General features: G+C 36.4%; 1 long non-coding RNA gene across 1 annotated transcript; it reads left to right on the forward strand.

The window, feature by feature from the left end:
* The first annotated feature begins 2,883 nt into the window (after positions 1-2,883).
* LOC125261386 lies at positions 2,884-8,706 on the forward strand. Its single transcript, XR_007183279.1, has 3 exons — positions 2,884-3,039; positions 3,934-4,254; positions 7,360-8,706. It is a non-coding gene; the product is annotated as an uncharacterized LOC125261386 (long non-coding RNA).
* Positions 8,707-18,869: the final 10,163 nt, after the last annotated feature.

Consider the following 18,869-nt stretch of genomic DNA (forward strand, 5'->3'; position numbering starts at 1 on the left):
TTCAAATGTACGCTAATCTTGGTCTCACGAATCCAAATTGTCAGTAACAAATGTTTCTTAATAGACAAACGATACCTGAAACATTATTGAATGTGTTCATTTTGTCGTTTTAGGTTAGAAGCCATCGAAAAAACTGCCATCGGACTACCACAGCTGACAACGAGAGACGCGCGTGCACAACTGCATAACACACACACACACACACACACACACACACACACACACACACACACACACACACGGAAAGAGCACAACAATTATGAAACTGATAATTTATTATAAATAAATAAATGTATTTTTCTCCTTACAACGTGTTTGTGTTCTTTTGTTAACCTAGAAGTAAAATAAAAAACAATAAGAGGACTTAATCGAAAGTCCCCTAAACGTCCCGAATGGCCGCTGAACGTCCTGTGAACGTCCCCGTGAACGTCCGGAGGACGTCTTTGCGGACGTCCCCGGGACAGCCAGAGGACCCTACACATGGACGTTCGGGGACGTTCGCAGAGGCCATTCAGGGGACGTTCTGGGGACCTTTTTTTGTTAGCTGGGAAGTAGTTAAGATTTAGAAACATTATAGAATATTTTGATTTGTTATTTTTTTTTAAATGTTGTCGGCATATCACAGCAGCTTCACCCAGCGATAAGCACTGTTATTATTTTAAAAAATTAACATTACCGAGTGGGATACAGCTTACGGATCCGTTTGCCATAGCACCTTGTCAGTGGTTAAATGACGAAACGAAATGGCCAAGCATCCAGTGGCCAGAGATGTATATTTAACTGATTGACACCTCAAGTGTAAAGCCTATACTCAGGAGAAGCTAAAAAGCGTATGTCTCTTGACGCATACAACTTTGTTTTTTGTTTTGTTTTTGTTTAAGTCACGAATTAAAAGAATAAAAAGTTAATTTCGAGTTTATATCTCACAATTCTGACTTTTATTTCTCGCAAATCTGAGTTTATATCTCACATTTCTTACAAAGAAAAACAGAATTGTGAGATATACTCGTTATTCTGTCTTTTCTGAATTGCAATTTATCCCGCAATTCTGACTTTTTTCCCCTCAGAATTGTGAAATAAACTCACAATTGCGAGTAATAGTCCGAACTGGGAGTAATAAACACGCAAATGCAAGAAAAAAGTCAGAATTGTGAAATTAAAATTGTATAGACTGTTTAAAAGTTATCTATGTGAAATGTTATAGGTTTAAATATTATTTCAATGCTGTAACTGCTATGTATGTATGCCCTCTGAACTGCATGTGAATATTATGTAGACTTACTGTTTACATCAAATTCCTGCTTTAATAGTAGACTAATCCTTGCAGGTGTCATCAGTCCAGTCTGTGAAACGTCTCCGTTTAGCTTCAAAGGACGTTTTCAGCGATGGTTTTCTTTAAAAATTAAGACTATATTTTTTGCATTCCGATTCCAACATCCAGAGGCACAACAAAACATTTTTCTCTTATTCTGTGGATTTTGCACATTTTCCTCCAATTGCTACAGCTATTTTTCTGCAACCACTATGCGCGCGCAGCTGCAAGTGACGTCATTGTGACGTCTGCTCCAAAGTGGTCTATTGAGCGAGCTATTACTGTGACACATTTCAACAGCATAGGGGAATGAAAATGCGGTAAGTTTGTTTTATGTTGAAAGTGTTGTTGTGAACATGAGATTATGAGTGGTGTTTTTAAAAACTTTTGGTTAATTAGTTGCAGACGCACCATTGTTTGAAGCCTTCTATATTTGTGATTGTGAAGACGCTAACTGTTTATTGAAAGCGTCTTGTTTGATGTGACCATATGTGCGTCTGGTAGTTGGCCATTCACGCCACCTCGTATTTACTGGAATCTTGAGATGACAACACGTGACGTTATATTCGGAGCTGTTCACGTCCTTTTGGTCCTTGAACTGGGAATTATGCGTTTCCATGGCAGCACTATCGACGCCTAAATGAATCTACAGCGGTCAGGTGGTACAGCGCGGCCACGTGGTACATCTGGGAGCTTTCAGAAAACTCCCAGCTTACAAGCTGTAATTACGAGCTCTACGAGGACGTGAACGCTTTTTACAAGCTAGAATCTCGTAACTACAGGAATTACGAGGCCGCGTGAACGCACCTTTAATCCTCAGGCAGGGGCGGGACTTTACTTGGATGGGCACACCACGCGGCCAATCACATGGGAGGACAGACTAGGATCATACCATTATGTAAAAGAAGGAAAGGGGGGGCACAAGCTCCGAAGACAGCGAGTGTGGTACAGGCCAGGTGCACAGAGTGACAGATTTAAATGATTTATCAGAATCAGAAAGAGCTTTACGAGCAACGCTGCACCACCTGACCGTTGTAGATTAATTTAGGCGTTGATAGTGGTGCCATGGAAACGCACAATTCCCAGTCCAAGGACCAAAAGGACGTGAACAGCTCCGAATATAACGTCACGTGTTGTCATTTCAAGATTCCGGTAAATACGAGGTGACGTGAACGCAGCATAAGATTCGGCTCTCCGGAGTCGGCTCTTCTCGTTCGCGAACGATACATCATTAGTTTCAGCTTGTTAGAAATGTATAAATCCATACATATGATTATGTGTAAAATACAGTATACTATAAACGATAAGGTAAAAATAAACAAATTACTGTTTTTCAAACCATGATAACAAAATATATTAGTATTGTTCATTTCTATCTGTAACAATAAAAAATTGGGTTTTCTTTTAGCCCATTTTTGGTATATGGTTTTTCCGCTGCACGAGAGGCTTCACGAGCCGCCCGCCATTACTGTAACATTACCCGTCTTCTTCTCAGTTCTGTCAGAGCCCGCCTGTGTGCACATTGGTTGCGAATGCGATTGGCTGCATGAGATTCGGCTTCTTCCCTTTTAACGTCTTTTTGTATGTTCGTCAGGTCTTCTTCAATTTCATTGGAGGGATTTTCGCTGACGCTGAAAGAGTCTGAAAACAGCCAAGCCTGTCTGATGCAACCATTACACTAAAATGGATTGTAAATGTTTTCTCTTCGGAAACCTTCAATGTCGCAAGTAAGTAAATGATTTTACCACCCATGATTATTGAATCTGTTTACATATCGAATGTAGTAGATCTTTCGATAATAAATATGACCTGTAAAATCAAGTGTGAATATGTACACATTGACACAGACTAATTTATTGCGGATCGCTTATGGTCGAAATTCGGGCTTAGAAGATCGTGTAAGTTGTGTTTGTTGGCCGAGGCTGTCATTTTAGAAAAGCAACCAAATGTGGGTGAATTTCACTTCGTTTTGAACAAATGGTCAGCTCAAGATTATGCGGTTAACTCTCCTGATTCTCAAAACTCATATTCATATATCATATTTAAAATATTTGTGTGCGGGTTTTTATTGAAATCAACAACCTCGGGTCACGAGGCCAAATTGAACCGTTTCCACTGTTCCGAGTCCGAACAAGTTTCGAAACAGTGAGTCACTTTACGAATCAATTTGTTCAATTGTTTCGAAGCTTTCCATCACTTCCTTATTGAAAACTAGTCGCTGGACGATACAGACACTGGATGCGTCTCTGCTGCTCTCTGTGAGCCGCTATTTCATCGTCAGACTAAACTTTTTAAATAAGGATTTATCTTGTTCAGTTGAGTTCAACAAATGACCCGTGTAGGGCTAGGGTAGCACTATAGTCGTAAAGAAGCAAATCTCGTAAGAAGAAGAAAAGCGAGCAGCTACCTGTTCACTGCGAGACTAGAGCATATCTTGGCCGTACTGAAACTTGTTACACATTTTTTTTTAAGCTTATCTTGCTGGCTTTTGCTGAAGATGAATAGTATTGTCATTATTTTATTATTTTTTTCGGGTAGGTAGATTGTTGATTTAATGGGCTGATAAAAAGTTACTGTCAGTGTATTGCTCATTATTCTAACGCAGTGGTTCTGATTTCCAGCTCTGATTGTTGCGGGGTCGAGGTTGGAGGCAACCGAGGGACAGAATGTTACAATATCCTTCGACATCGATGAAGTGGAGAGAGCCGATCAAGTGAAGATTGCCTTTAAACAAGACGACAAGGAAAATGCAGTTGTTGTTGCTCAGCAGCCTTGGACCTATGATGAAACTCCTCCAGCTGGAGTTTCACTGCTGGTCGAGGAAAGACGCGTGTCTGTAACTATTCAACATGTCAGCATCTCCAGAAACTCTGGAGTCTACACAGCGAGAGCCTTCTTTGGAAAGAAGTTGTCTGAGGTGAATGCTGTGCTTGTCATCAACAGTGAGTATGCTACTATAATATATCTTTTTGCCTGTAATGTACCAGAATCAGGGTTAAGAAAACAGTTATAATGGTCATGATTGTGCTCAAAGTTTTGATTAAGCAAGTGCTTTTTTTGCAAAAGCCTCAGTTGAAAATTTAAGTGCTGTACATTGTTTCCTTTACTCTAACTTTAAAAAATATTGTCTTTAAAGGGGAATATTTTATGTATTTGATGTATGAGATGTGGGAACGGTGAAGAGAGAGGGCAAAGAGTTTAAAGTTTAGCTCAGTATTGCCGTCTAATCAGCCAATATTGTCTTAAATATCCTGCATTACACTTTTGGATATACAGTATTATATACTGCTGTAAAGCACTTTGTTCAGCCCAGTGGCTGTTGTAAATGTGTTATATATATATAATTGAACTTGAACTTGTGATATAAATGTCACATCATTTGATGCACAGCATTAATTCCTTATGGGTCATTCTGTGTCACCTCAATCAGAGGTCCCTGCTTTTAATTTTTGATTTTGTTAATATTTTTTCTGTTGAAAGACAAACATAAATGGTGATGAAAGCCAAAATATTAAATGTCACAGATGTATAATTCACTATTTTGTAGAGATGAGTCAAAATGACAGTTTTCACCTGAGATTTGGAGCCACTTTACAGGGTTGATACAGAACAGGTTGCAGCCAAATTCAGCAAGTATTTTCTTTGTCAAGTGGAGTTGACATGAAGATGGTTGATTTGCAAAATAGAGCTGAAGGTCCGATCAAGGGACAGTGACTTTTGGGGACTTGTCAACAGAGAGAAGTTTCCTCTCCTCACTGCATGTGCACTAAAAGTGAGTGCCTACTTTGGATCAACTTACCTTTGTGAAATGGCTTTTTCACAGATGAAAATGATTAAATCAAAGTACAGGAGCCGCCAGCCTCACTGACACACCTCACAGACTGCCTCAAACTGGCTGTCTCTGCTGGCTATGGGCCAAATCTGCCAGGACTCAAACAGTTTTCAGCCACAGCCATTGTCTTCTGATAGCGTGGTGAAAAATTGTTGCATAAGATGGGCCATAGAACTGCACTTAATTGAGACTGAAGCTTCAGTGAATAAGCAATTTACTGCTGACAGTGGCATATTTTCAGTTTAGTGCCACTTCATATGAACTGATCACTGCAAGTACAGTGTTATATTGATACAGCATTTTTTTGGGTTGCATCAGTTTAAAAGTTTTAGAAAATAACATTTAATGTAATTTTAAATAAATTAAAATACTAAATAAAAGGCTTTAAGTTAAAAGTACAATCTGGGCTATCTTTGTCTATAGGCTTGGGTATCGAGTATCGAGTATCGATTGGAACCGGGACTAGCTTTGCGATTTTCCCGGAATCGTTCAAAAGTTTAAATTTCGATTCCTAGTTTCGATTCCCAGTCCGCCGACTGGAAGAAGAAACCGCTTAACACCAACGAAGAAGCGTCCACCGAAAGTGTTGGCATAACGAGTCGAACATGGATAGCGTGCGTCGGCGGTCCAAAGTGTGGCTTCAATTTTCTAAATAGAACGAAATCTCGGCAAAATGCAACATTTGCGGCAAGATTGTTTCGTGCATAGGAGGGTGCACGTCGAACATGATAAAGCACCTCCTAGTTCATGGAGTAGAAATAAATAAATCTCTTTGATGCGCTGCGCCGACCGTCCTCCGCTGCCTCTTCCTCTGGCTCCGACCCCCAGCCTGGCAATCCACACGAGATCCGATTTTTTCGTATCCGATCTGAGCCACTTCCAGCGCTCTCTTGCTCGCTCGAATTCATTAAAAAAAACGGAATTCTAAAACTAATAAATGTAGATAAAATATCAAACACAAATTACCTTTATTTTCCGGTCTATATCCGTTCAGTCAGAATTCGCGCTGCCATGACAGCTGTTAACTTATCCATTCTGACAGGCTAATCATGGCCACTCCATGAATTATATAAATAATTTTAATAGCACGGCCATTCAAAACCCGAGGATCTACTATGTGCATTTAAAACTATCAGTGACGATCATTTTGGGGCAGGAAGTAGCCTAATGTAAACACAGATATCGATACCAGTCGCGTCTAAAGTGAGTGTAAACACACTGGCCAAAAAATCGGATATGGTCAAAAGATCGGATTTGTGCATTAAGACTTGCAGTGTAAATGCACCCATACACTCATGTGTAAATGTGTTTTCAATATATTCATAATTTATAATATTTATATTCAAGTTCATAGATTTGATATTTATATTGTAGTTGAAAACAGCCCTGTGAGAAATTCATAGTAAAGTTCATAAAAAGTAAAAAGTTCATAGAATTAAAATTGATGGACAAGGTCAGACTATTTCCTTCAGAAAGACCGTTGGTTAGCTAGCTCATTTAAAATATCCTAAACTTTTTTTGACCCTGCCTCTTAAAAGAATCGGAATCGAGAATCGTTAGGAACCGGAATCGAAATCGGAATCGTTCAAATTCAAACGATACCCAACCCTATTTGTCTATCTATTCTTCTCTAGATGGGTAGGTAGATCTTGACTTTCATCAAGACTGAGGTTGGTGACCACTGTTCTAGATTCTCATTCTTAATAAACTTTCCTTTTGAAATCTTCATTTTCAAGGCCCTATATAGTTCAGTCCCATAGATATGGGGATCTCAATGCAGCTGCATGTTCAAATTGATGAATTTTATAAATTTACAATTTACAATTTACAAAACTCATTAAATATAAACATCTGTGACATTTAATATTTTGGTTTTCATCACTATTTGTTTGTCTTTCTACAGAAAAAATAAATAAATAACAAAATCAAAAATTTGAGCTGGGGAAGTTTCCACAATTTGGTTGATTTGACACAGAATGACTCTCGTGGTTTATTGAACTATTTAGAAATTCTTGCATTATTTCTTAAATAAGTTGTGTTAAAAGCTGCAAACACACCAGACTTAGGAGAAAGAGAAAAAGCTTGTCTGATAATTTGGCAGATGGTTACCAGTTGCCAGGATTGAGTAATGTTTTATGGTTGTACTTATTTAAGGGTCATTTGATTTGCACTTTATCTTCCTCCTAATTGTTTCTGCTCCTGTTTTGTCTCACAGTACCACAGTCTTCCTCCAGTCCAGCGCCACCGCACACCTCCACCCCAAAACCTCCCAGCTCATCTGAGCTCCAATGGCCGTATGTAGTAATTCCAGTCGTCATTATCATCATCATCATCATCATCATCATCATCATCATCATCATCAGGAGGGCAAGTATTACTTATATTTATGCTTTTAGTGGTGGATAGGAGCAGCGCTGTGGGTCTAATGATCTGTAAAGCAGTATATAATATAATAAGATGTTAATATTAAAGTTATTATAAAGTGATGCCCAGCAGAGAATCGATATGCATCTTTATTTCTTATACACACATTTGACCACATAATGCATTTTTACAGTTTTTGATGGTAAATGTTAGTTACATCATTTAAAATAAATGCTTCGATTCTTTTCAGCATTTTAGGGTTTTATCGATTATCCTTTCTTAAAATGCCAGTACACACAATAGTGGTGCTGAAACTGATTCCCATCACGATTGATGCTTATTTGATCTTAAATCTGGTATTTCACATGATATTTGGTCTCATATTTCTCACTGTGGTTGTGCTGAACGCAGGGTTCTTACAGACCTGGAAACCTGGGAATCTTAGAGTGATTTCCAGGCCTGAAACGTCATGGATATTTATAAAGTCTTCCTACAGACACAATGCATTTTAATAGTTATACTTAGTTCTAAATTACTTCTAGCTAGCAAAACTGTGATCAGATCACCTGAAAATGATCTTAATAACAATTGGGTCAAGGAGTTTGAGCAAGTCAGTGCTCTGTACAGATTTTTGATGTTGGTGAATGTGTTCATTTTTATTGTCTACAATTTTGTAAAATTGCCAGAACATATGATCAACAACAGTAGCTGTGTTTACATGGACCTTAATAATCGGATTGTAATCAGACTTGTAGCACAGTCGGTATAAAAAAAGTAAAATGTAACCACGTCTTTCGGAATTAATTGTCAAAATCCAATTTTATTCAGATTGTAAAGGGGCGGTTGAAACCTTTGATGTAAACACTAAACTACATGTAAACACTTGTTCAGATTGAAACCTGAAACTGGAAAGGACTGATGGTGTTATGACACATGATTCGTGGAATGAGCTTTTGTGGTTGAATAAGTGTCATAAATGACTGTCTTGTCATTATAAAATGCTCATTCAGTCTGTGAAGTGGAGCAGGACAATGTCATCCCACCAATCCTTGTTTCACACTCTCATTCACAGACGGCTGGTTTTGGGTGCAGGAATGGGCATTTTTACTGCTTGATAAATATAAGCAGCACGGCACAGCAGTTCATGTGCTCGTCATCTCCTAATTAGGACCTGAAATAAACAAAGATAAATACTTAGTCTGCTCTTTGAAACAAAGAAAAGCAGCAAATATTAGGAGAATGATTGGTATTGGCAAACAGTGGGAAACCCGGTATTATTCATGCAGTGTGCGCATGTCAAAAAATCCTTTCTGTGATCTGAAGCTCACGACAAATAAACACGCATCAACCCGATCAATTTATTTAGGATTCATTAACTGTAATGAATTAATTCTGATACAAACAAAATGTGTCCATGTGAACACGGCTATTGTCACTTGTAGCAGAAACAGCTGACACGAGTGAAGAGAGAATTTAAACCTTGACTAGTCACCATTAATTTACTGTTTGTTGACATTCAGCTCTGAGTGAAATTAAAGGAATAGTTCATCCAAAAATTAAAATGATCCCATGATTTACTCACCATCACGCCATCCTAGGTGTATATGACAATCTTCTTTCAAATAAACACAATCCGAGATATATTTAAAAATATCCTCAGTCCTCCAAGGTTTATAATGGTTGTGAATGGCCAAATTTTGAAGACAAAAAAAGTCCATCCATTTAAAAAAAATGCATCCATACGACTCCAGTGGGTTAATAAAGGCCTTCTGAAGCAAATCGATGTGTTTGTGTAACAAATATCCTTATTTAAAACTTTATAAATTCATATAAATTCAAATACGTGGAGAAAGTGGATGAGACAGAATGATTTATAGACCAGTTTAAAAATAGTCAATATGTTAATTAATAATTTAGTAGCTTGTTTTGAATATTTAAAATGATATCAAAGAAAAGTTTTAAATGTGTAAGCTTGAAATATATAAATTAAAGGGTTAGTTCACCCAAAAATGAAAATAATGTCATTAATTACTCACCCTCATGTTGTTCCACACCCGTAAGACCTTCATTAATCTTCTGAACACAAATTAAGATATTTTTGATGAAATCCGATGGCTCCGTGAGGCCTGCATAGCCAGCAATGACATTTCCTCTCTCAAGATCCATTAATGTACTAAAAACATATTTAAATCAGTTCATGTGAGTACAGTGGTTCAATATTAATATTATAAAGTGATGAGAATATTTTTGGTGTGCCAAAAAACAACAAAATAATGACTTATATAGTGATGGCCGATTTTTAAAACTTCATGAAGATTCGGAGCACAAATTAATCAGTGTGACGAATCAGCGGTTCGGATCGCCAAAGTCACATGATTTCAGCAGTTTGGCGGTTTGACACACAATCCGAATCATGATTCAACACGCTGATTCATTTATGATCCGAAGCTTCCTGAAGCAATGTTTTGAAATCGGCCATCACTAAATAATTTGTTTTTTTGGTGCACCAAAAATATTCTCGTGGCTTTATAATATTAATATTGTACCACTGTACTCACATGACCTGATTTAAATATGTTTTTAGTAGTTTGTGTTCTGAAGATGTACAAAGGTTTTATGGGTGTGGAACGACATGAGGGTGAGTAATTATTAATGACATTATTTTCATTTTTGGGTGAACTAACTCTTTAAGTTTTTACTTAGGCACAATTCTATCTGGTTTGATTTACATGTTGTCTTATTGTTGTGTTTTTGTTTTGACTGTAGGAATCTTTGCCTTCGGGTACGAAGCTCTTTACTTTTCTGCAAATTTCCTGCATAATCAGTAACTGTGTTCACAGAAATCTTATGGCTAGAAGTAATTCCTCCAGACATTTAGAAGCAACTCTTAATTATTAGAGGTGTCGTATGTCTGGGGTGATTAAATGTTATTGCAACAATTGACCTTGAATATTCAATCTCTAAATGTAGGCGGCAATGAAACGCCCCTTTCTGCTCATTGGTCAGCCAAACATCAACATCATCAGTATACTTCCTCAGTTCTGCACAACAGAATAATAGTCCTCTGCTGCTGCAGATATGTGGATTTTTGAAAAGAAGCGGTTAATTCTGTGTCCATCATTCATCATTTCCACCACTTAATCAAGCCACTCTTCTTTAATTATTGATGACATTTTATTTCACGTGTCTTTGCGTTTGTGTCGCCTCTTGTGTTGAGCTGTTTGGCTTCAGTGTTGCCAACTATTTTAAATGGAAAGTAACTCAAAAAGTCGCTGAATTGTTGACACTGTTTGGCTCATGTCATTTTCTTTCAATGAAACCTGTAAACTGCATTCATCAGTTCTAGTTGTTGACCAGAGAACTGCAATTATTCTCATTGACTAGATTACAATATAATGTCTTTCCTAACACTGTGCATCTGTCCTGTCCCATTTATTCGATTTGGTTTACATGACGTCTTGTATTTGTGTGTTTTTCTCACTAATCTCAGTTTTCTGTTTTCTTTACAGATGTGTTTTCGAAAAAGAGACCTAGAAAACCGTTGCAACGCTTGTGTATCAGTGGACATGAACAGTTTTGAAGAAAAGGCTGAAGCTCTTCTCCCAGATACCCAAGTGCCTTAAAGGGGTCACATGACACTTTTACAAGAAGGTGTCCCCAGAGTGTGTCTGTTTTAGCTCAGAATACCGTACAGATCATTTTTATAGCATGTTAAATTGATCTGTTTTTGAGGGTGAGCAAAAACACTCCTTTTGTGTGTTTCCCTTTAAATGCAAATGAGCTGCTGACACTGTTCAGCCTTTTAGGGTCAAACTGCAGTCAGACAATCATTCAGTGCTTCTGAACAGGAAGATCGTACAGAGCCAGAGAATATATGCTGCATTATGTACTGTATTGCAATAACATGACCTCACCCCCTTTGTTGTGTGTTCTCGGACTGGATTTATGTACATTTTAGGGTTAGTGATGTTCCGGAAACCCAGGAAGAAGCTTGTTGTAGTCCCTACCAGTCCTTAAAGCGATTTCTGTAAAAGACAATATCTCTCTTTGCATTGAACTTTCAGCACTGTAACTTTGCAGATGTTGTTTATGATCAAACTGCAACATTACACACTAACTAAAGTTAAACATTATCAAGAACCCCTTTAATGCACTTAATAATGTTCCAAACACTTGTTCAGAAATGTCCGTTCAAATCTGATTTGTGATTATTGGAATCCGTACTAAGTTTTTGAACTGCAAAAAATCACAAATCCATTTCAAGCTTTTTTTCATATGTAGTTTAGTCTCATCTTTGTAAATCTGTTTGTCTGACCGCTCTGATTGTATTTCATTAAGCTTTTTTTGCCTCTGTCACTTTCTCGTGCCACGTAAAACTTGAACATCAGATGTCAAGACGGCATCTGTTGAAAACCCCTCTATGAGGCTGATATTGTTACTGGTTTTGTTTTGTTTTTTTGCCAATGATGCTAATGCTGTATTCCAGAAAACAAAAGACAGTCATTTGGATTAGTGTTGTCAATTAATATTAATGTTATTTTTATAATTTATTCCTCTAATTAACAATTGATTTAATCATTGTTTATTTAAATTATTAATCATTAGACTTTAAGTTATTCAGCTTTACAGTTAAATATTGAGTTGTACTAACTAATAAATAAAAAAAGGAAATCACTTTTATCACTTTGAAATTTTAAGCTTTAATCTGTGCAAACCAAACTATCACTTTACTGTAATATGTTTTTGTTGTTGGTTTTTCATTCACTAATAAATGTTTAACTCTAGCATTAGCTCCAGCTGTCGCACACTCACCTCTGACCCTTTTCCATCTCCTCTCATCTCAAAGTGCCTTTTGTTCTCATTAAATGCCAGTTTCATCTTGCATGTATTACATATGACAGTATTTTGTGTTTCTAATTATGCTAAACTTTCCCACTCTCACTCTGCTTCTTTGCTTTACTCGCACTTTATTGGACTGGTCAAACTATGTTATTTTAGGCCCATGTTAAAAAATCAAGACTGTTATATTTGTTTGGCCAATTTTTATTGTAATGTTGATTAATTGTTCCAGAACTATTTTTATTTTGAATTAATGCGGATGTATAAGTTAAGTTTAGAATATTGTTAATATGCAAAACAATACACAATTGTTTTGAATGATGTAACGATTACAGACAGTGATTTGGCATTTTTATTCTTTTATCTTGTTTAAAATGTCTCTTAACTTTGCCACAATGTCTGTTGTCAAATAAACTTTGTTACATTGTTATTCTCTGCTGTTCCTTGATTGTTTTGCTCAGTTTAAGGCAGCTATAATCACAAAGTAAAATGTTTTGTTGAAACTTTAAGAATGTGAGAAGAAATCTTTGATCATGTGACGCTGTGTGAATCTGCTGAAAATAATTTTCATACACTGATGATGCATTACAATCAAATGTTGTGAAATCAGTAACCCTGCAGTACTTTCACAATGTTTTAATTTTATAAATTTACACAAGAAACATGTTTACATTTAATATCAAGTGACTAAAAAAAGATTTTGGTGAAAGTTGTGAGTATGCTGGATAAAGTGAGAAACTGATTCTGTGTTCAAGTTTTATTCACAGATGTGGAATGACAAAATGACATTTACAACACATGTATGAATATAAACTTTCAAATTTAAAATACAGTCTGTAATTCTTGTAACCATGAGGCCAAGAAAGTTAAAGTGAAAAACTACTAAACTTTAAATTCCCAAGTGTCTAGTTTGTCTGTATATGGATATAATAATGATCAACTCAAACCAATCACACATCCTTCTGTGGTGACAAATGTTCAAGTGCCAGTTATATCAAAACTAATTTGATTGGATCAAATCTTTAAATTAGGTTGTTCAAAAGAAAAAAAAGATTCACACAATCCCACATAATCCAGTGTTGGTTTTGATCTGGAGCAAACCTTCAGTATGTGTTGTTAGTTTGAGACCTTTGATCCAAAATATCAGGATTATCCTGATCCCAGCAGAAGAGAAGATTCAAGAAAATAATGTAATAAAACTTTGGTCAAATAAACAAAATGGTTAACAACTTCTAACACTTGAATCATGTACTATACACATTAATCTGCAGATGATTTAACTGTTACAGTGATAAAGTACACATTATATCACAATCATAATAAATCTCCTGAATTATAATTCATTCAGAGGACATTAACACACGTCTTCATGTGTTCAAAACTGGCCTCATGTGATATTAGAAATTCAAGTTTCCTCCATTAGAAATGCTTAATGTATAATAATAGACTTGTAACGGCTATATTCATTGCATGGAAAGACTTTGTTCATGAAAATGTGTTTCTGAAGGAGAAACAATTATTAAAAACTGATTAACAGACATCTTGATGATGGTCTTTATATTGTTCATTTCTCACCTTACAGTCATAATGAGCAAGTTTTGGGTCTTCAGACACTTTTTTAGGCCCATGATGAATACATTCAGAAAATGTTAACAAACTACATACTTTTAAAGGCAAAACAGAAGAATATAATGGCAAAATATGGTTTAATGGCACTTCTTGTATTATTAGGTCTACTTCTGGCAAGTCAATGGCTATAACTGTTGAATGAACATAACACATAACATTTTGAAGCTCATCTTCGTTTAATGCTAATAAAACACATAATATATTAAAGCGTCTTTGGTGTTTAAACCAGAAATCAAGGATAATCGCAGGTATGATGTCTTTGAAGGGCGACGCACAGACATGGTCCATGTCCTGGTTAAATTTAAAGTTGCTTATTTCTCTGGATTTAAACTTTCTTGGAAACATTTAAGATAATATAAGTGAACAAGTTAACAAAATATAACACTTGTTACAAGTTGTCCCAGTCTAGGGTTGGGGGATTGACAGTAAACAGGATTCAATTAAACCCTGAAAGGAGAAACAAAAAAAAAAAAAAAAAGGGTGAAGGATTCCCTTCAGTCCTCTGCCCCAGAAATGTGAATCAGCCACTCAATGATACAAATTAAAAAGTTATTTATTTTAGTTAGGCAAAGAAGAAAATGGAAGGCAAACAATTCTTCAGGAGAGGGGCTAGTTAAAACAATAAACACAAGAACTATTAACTGTTTGAAGGAAGAACTAAATGACCTGCAGATAAAAGAAAGAAATGGACAACAGCATAGGCCTTCCCTCCACTCCCTGGCTGACCAAAAACAGGGATAAACATTGACAAAAGAAAAAGTGACACCTCTCTCCCTACAGCTTCCTATAAGCATAAAAACAAAAACAAATAATAAGAAAAATACAAAATACCTTTTCCCTTTTACTATTAACAATGTTAGAAGAGAAAAGAAATCACTACCTGGTTAAAGACAGGCCTGCAACACTGTTTTATCCCTCAAGAGCACACACAAACCTCAGGGTGTGTAAACTAACTTCAGCTCAAAAGCCAACACTGGTTTTACACTCAGTTAGAAACCACAAAATCTGGTGCAGGGGAGAAGTGAACTTCAGCTCAAAAGCCAACACTGGTTTTACACTCTGCTCAAGCCTACGTCCACATGAAGTCTGGAGCAGGACCCTATCCAATCTTTTTTTTTTCCCTCGTGTCAAGAAATATCTGCGTCCACATGAAACCACTGAAACGACTCAAAACGATGTAGTATACGTGCCAGACCAGTATAAGTGATTTTTGCCGTTGACACTTACTGCAGATCCCACTGTCAGATATGCATAAAAATCTGATGTGGACTACCAGTTTGAACATGGCTAAATTTTTGTAATTGTTTTTCTTTTTTTTTGTTTTAAGACACTTCGGATATCTGTGAGCAGAGCTTCAGCATTTTCCTCTGGTGACCGTTCATGGAGACTGCTGCACAATCACTGCTATTGCTTTCCAATTCTCTTTTTTTAAAACACAGGATCTGTGAAGAAAACAACAGAAAACTGAGATTAGTGAAAAATCACAATTACAAGACATCATGAAAACCAAGATCAAATAAAAACGCTGCTGAAGTTCAAAGTTTAATTTAAAACATTTCAGCAATGTTCAGTCTAATATATGTGATACACTCATCTGTACAGGAAAAATAAAATGGTGTGCAGAGGACAGACGCACAATGTGTGGAGAAAGACATTAGATTTTAATCTAGTAAATGAGAAAATGAGAGTCGCTGCACTCTAAAAAATGCTGGGTTAAAAACAACCCAAGTTGGGTTAAATATGGACAAACCCAGCAGGTTGGGTTAAAAGGCACCTATTATGCCCTCTTTCACAAGATGAAATATAAGTCTCTGGTCTGGTCAAGTTTCAGCTTAAAATACCCCACAAATTTGCCCCTATTTGGGGGTGAGCAAAAACATACTATATTGCTGGCTAAAAAAATAAATCCAAAATTGGTTGAAAAAAATGGCTGGGTGAAAACAACCCAATCCCTGGTTTTGTCCATATTTAACCCAGCATTTTTTAGAGTGTGTAGAGTTTTACAGGGGTCCCATGCACTGTAAAAATTGCATTCTGGGGGTAAAATACTGTGTTTTTGGCGGGGTTCCCCTGGTAAAATTCACATTCCAGGCGCTAATAATCATGTTATTTCACAATCCGCGGACATGAAAAACAGAGCCCGATCACACGAAAATGCGTATCAATAGTACGAGTTTGTAATCTCGTAGAATATATACGCCAAAATGAGTTTTGGCGTTCTTATGGTACGCAGTTTTTCGCGTGCATATGATACGCACTTTATGGCGTATTATACATACGAACCCCCCACTCCCCCACCCCCATCCTAACAAGAGCGTATCATATACACGCCATAAAGTGCGTATCATATGCACGCGAAAAACTGCGTACCATAAGCACGCCAAAACTCATTTTGCCGTATATATTCTACGAGATTACAAACTCGTACTATTGATACGCATTCTCATGTGATCATGTTGGAAAAACAACCCACATCAACAGTGTAAAAGTAGCCCAAATCCGAAGGGAAACCACAGACTTGGCAACACTGCGGTTCACAGTTTTCAATGATGCGAGTCAGTGTCAGTTTAGAGACACTTTAGCTGCTTTCCTTAACTGGAGCCAAACAGCTCAACACAAGAGGACGAAGTGAACACATGACTGCATGATGGTGATGTTAAATGTGTAAATTCCTTCTTTACCCCTTTCTTTGACTTTTTGGTAAAAATGACAATCAAAAGAATATAATCACCACCATTAAAATGTTGCACAGAACAAATTGAACCAAACTCTTGTTTAAACTGTTATTGATCTGTTTCAGGTGATCTGATCATAGTTTTGCTCAGTTCTGACTGAGGAGACCTAGTAAAATTACTTTATATTAAATGAAGACCATTAAGATCATATTAATATATAGTTGTCAAAACTTTTGTAAGGATGTTTGTTCAAGGTCAGTGTCATAGTCGACAACAGCAGCCATCTTAGTGAGATATACGTCCTGAGGGCGACACAAAACTGTCCTGTGTTCATTTTGAATTACTCTTAGAGAATAATCTGAGACTAAAATTAGGAGTGATAGGCCTTTAAATAAAAACATTTAGCTGAAAGATACTGGTGAATACAGACTCAGATTATGCTCATATCCATCTATAAAATACTTTACCCTCGTGCATTTACAGAAGCAAACGACCAACAAGATGACTACAGGAATTACAGCACACAACCAGAGGAGGTTAGAGGAGTCAGGAGGTTTTGTGGTTGAGGTGTGAGGTGGAGCTGAAGGAGAAAACTGTTTTGTAAGACGAAACAGGAAACAATAGAAAGAAACAGAAAACCAAAGAACCACAAATGTCTCACCATGTGCCAAAGTCAGATCCTGAGCATGCTATCAAAACCTCAGCACATGAATCATTGCGCTTAAGTGGGAGATACAGCTGGGTGTCTTCAGCATATAAATGAAACAATGCTCCATGTTTAGAAAACAGTTAAACATTCAGTTAATCAAATTAGAGTTGATAATATACTACATGACTCTTTATCTATTGTGTTAAGTTCCCAATTAGACTTTTTGGGGGCAAAAGAGAAGTAACATTTTAAAGTAGGCCTAAAGGTTACTTAAGTCATTTCAGCCCAAATAAAATGGATGTAGGGTGAATTGCCCTAATGTGGGACATTTTTTGCATTTCAGACTTCTGTGAAATTGCAATTTGTAGCCAAAACATTAAATTCACACACAATACCATTTTAAAAACCCCAATGTCTCCTAACAAATCAAAAGAGAAAATGGAGATAAACATTCAAAAAAAAAAAAAATTTTAGACTAATGTCTCAGTCGTCTAAAACATCTGTGTTTCCTAATGTGGGAAGAAAATTCAGATAAAAGGCCAAAATCTATGATGATAATAATAAGAATAATGATAATAATAATGAGGATAATAATAATAATCATAATAATAAAAGGCTATGAAAAGGCCAAAGTCTCGATAAAAGGCCAACATCAATTGATTCATGCAGAATAGTAAAAATCTTCTTAAGTTAGTAATTATCTTGGTTATGGATGGATTGATTGATAATTGAACATCATCGAAAAATAATACAATTAAGTTTTGTGCATTTATTGTAAAGACATTAGCAATATTTTCATAGCTGTTATGTAATATATAGAAAATAATTAAATGCACAGTCGAATTCTTCACTGTTCTCTTCAACATATAGCCTAGGCTTATTTGAAGGCAAAATATAAAATCTTGCAACGCAAAAAATAAATAAATAAAAACTGAACAAACTTTAGGCTAGATTTAACATTGAGTCAAAATTCATAAAAATGCTGCGAACTGCATAAACGTTTATTGGCATAAGTTTTCTATTTCACTAAACAACAAACACACACAATCATTCTATTATTGCACAACAAATAAAACACTGTAATTAACCATTTTTGTCCCACAAACCAGCCCCAATACACATTTTTGACTGATAATATGCAACTACTGTCCCATGAAACCACATTTCTAAAGTGGGACACTAGGAAATTTGATAAAAATATAAAATTATGTACACATCAATGTTATAGTATTTTTGATGGACAATTAGACATTAGGCCAAAAGATTTTGATTTTTTTGTTTAAAATTAATTTATACTCCTTAATGTCAATTTTGCAAAACTCGAGATTGACCTTTGGGTGGCTTTCACACAAGGTCCTTCCTTTTTGATGATTGCTACAGTTTAAAGACATTTAAAGCTGTGATTTTGATCACATGGCACCACAGCTTCAGATAACCTAAGTTTCATGACATTCATGTATTTATGCGGGACCTAAAAAACACTAAACCTTAGGTGTCCCAATTAGGCAGTGTCCCACTTTAGGGCAATTCGGATGTAATTAATGCGATTTAAAGAGGATACAGATCCTT

This window comes from Megalobrama amblycephala, unplaced genomic scaffold (assembly GCF_018812025.1).
Source record: "Megalobrama amblycephala isolate DHTTF-2021 unplaced genomic scaffold, ASM1881202v1 scaffold407, whole genome shotgun sequence".
Classification (NCBI taxonomy): domain Eukaryota; kingdom Metazoa; phylum Chordata; class Actinopteri; order Cypriniformes; family Xenocyprididae; genus Megalobrama; species Megalobrama amblycephala.